The sequence below is a fragment of the Tachyglossus aculeatus genome, chromosome X1 (assembly GCF_015852505.1).
Source record: "Tachyglossus aculeatus isolate mTacAcu1 chromosome X1, mTacAcu1.pri, whole genome shotgun sequence".
Taxonomy (NCBI): domain Eukaryota; kingdom Metazoa; phylum Chordata; class Mammalia; order Monotremata; family Tachyglossidae; genus Tachyglossus; species Tachyglossus aculeatus.
The window spans coordinates 34961307-34963527 of record NC_052101.1 but is presented as its reverse complement, the minus strand read 5'-3'; the positions used below and the strand labels follow the sequence as shown (position 1 = coordinate 34963527).

Genomic DNA, 2221 nt, shown 5'->3' with positions numbered 1-2221 from the left:
GTTTCTGTTTGATGCGGAGGTGGATGGGCAACCACTGGAGTTTGTAGAGATATGGTTCTGAACAGCACATGGAAGATCTTGTCAACTCTTCCAGGGGCAATGCCATCCTTTGCTGTGGGGCAGTCCAAGGAGGGCCAAGCTTCAGGAAGAACCAGAACAGGCTCCAGAAGTTTGTCACTAAGCCACAGTGAATCATTTGGATGCCACTTCTGGAGAAAAAAAAATCAGAAGGAGATAGAATCAGAAAGAGGTGGGCACATAGTCTCATCACCATATACTCACTGAGACACATGCATACCTTCCAATACACACACACAACCCCCCCCCCCCCCGCCCAGATGCATTCAGATGCTCTTCCCTCCCCCGCCTACCCACACACAGATTGATATACTTGCCTACAGAGTCATCCTTGGCATGGAGTGGAACAGAGGAACAGCAGGGTAGAATAAGGTCAGTGAAATAGCAGTAAGTGATGGGCAGAATTCCCTGGCTGGGGCTGATAGTTGCTGGCAGAGGCAGGCCTGCTAGAGGAAGGATCGTGGCAGCTATAGTTTCACTTGCCTTTTGTTACTTGTCTTTTGCTGCTGCTTGGCTCCCCACTGCCAGTGGCTGATTTCCCTGCCCCTGCTGCTCCTACAGGCTCCGCATCTAGAATTATGGCTAGCTGGTGGTGATGGCCAAAACGGAGGAAACTGTGGCTGGATTTGTCTTATACTGTCGAGTCGTCTCCAACCCATAGCGACTCCATGGACACCTCTCTCCCAAAATGCCCCACTCTCCATCTGCAATCGTTCTGGTAGTGTATCCATAGAGTTTTCCTGGTAAAAATATGGAAGTGGTTTACCATTGCTTTCTTCCATGTAGTGAACTTGAGTCTCTACCCTCAACTCTCTCCCATGTCTCTGCTGCCCAGCCCAGGTGAGTTTCGATTTGTAGCGGATTGCCTTCCACTCACTAGCCACTGCCCAAACTAGGAATGGAATGAATATGCCTCTGCTTGACTCTCCCTTCCACGGCCAAGACTGGTAGAGTAACTGGAAACTCTCCAGGCGTGATCCTGAGAGGGCATAACTGTGGCTACCCCCTGTCTTATTTCTCATACATTTTTCAATCACCCTGAAGCTCTGCTCTGTGGTTTGATGAGGGTATCTGAGTGGGCAAGTTCATCAATGCGTGCGTGCGTGCATGTGTGCATCCGTCCATCCCCAGGATTAAGCCTGGCCCTTTCCTGTGAGAAATGGGGCTGAGTTAAGGGTGGAAGAGAAAGAAGACAAAGGTTATTGTATTTGGGCTCCTCCTCACCACCTCAGAGCTATTTTAGGTGTAGGCAGGAGTGGTCTGGAGGGGTAAGTACTTTGAGAAGGTTCCTAATGCCCTAGGGATGATTTGTGACTGGCTGAAAACTAAGAGTCAGTGACTTAAATGGCAACCCTTTTCATTTTGTATATGAAAACACACACACACAATATAGAAGCTCCTATAGAGCAGGAACCATTAGCCTCTAATTACATCTCTGAAAATTACGTGTTAATATGTTGTTGCTTATGGTTGCCTTTATAAAGCTTTGACTTTTTGTTTGCCTCTGTCTCTTGTTCTTTATGTTCTTCTTGTGTTTAGAGGCCCCTTGTTTGGAAGCCTTCTAATCCCTTCCTAGCCCACAAGCCTCTAGTAAAGGGCTCAACACAGAGCGAGTTCTCTTTACCCACTGTTGCCCACCTGACCACTGTGGTTAAGTCTGCTTTATCCAGTGCCCACACAGCACACAAGGCATGGGGGAATGACTAACAAATGTTCTGAGTATTGATATTCATGTAGATGAGAAGACATTGAAAGGTACTGGATTCCTTACTAGATCCCCCTCATTCCTGAGCCTGCACTACCAAAAATAGATTTCCTCCTCATCATCGCCATAATAAATGGTATTTATTGAGTGCTTACCACGTACAGAGCAGCACCATACTAAGCATTTGGGCTGACCTGAATCCTTGCTGCTTTTTCCATCATTTTGGAACCTAAAACCCAAAGAAGCTTTTGTGTGTAGGGGGTGATTGAGTCACTCCACCAAGTTGAAACAAAACCAAAGGAATAGGGGAGAAATGGATGCAGGAGAAGACAGAGCTCACCCCCAATCTCCAGCCTCCCTAACTCATCACTGCCTACCCCAGTCCTTTACGTTGTATTTTACCAAGCTCCGGGCTTCCCGACAATACACTGTCTGAGA

At 47.5% G+C, this 2221-nt stretch overlaps 1 non-coding gene across 1 annotated transcript; it reads right to left on the bottom strand.

The window, feature by feature from the left end:
• Positions 1-928: 928 nt before the first annotated feature.
• LOC119920465 lies at positions 929-1067 on the bottom strand. Its single transcript, XR_005448208.1, has one exon. It is a non-coding gene; the product is annotated as a small nucleolar RNA SNORA7 (small nucleolar RNA).
• Between the last annotated feature and the right edge of the window lie 1154 nt (positions 1068-2221).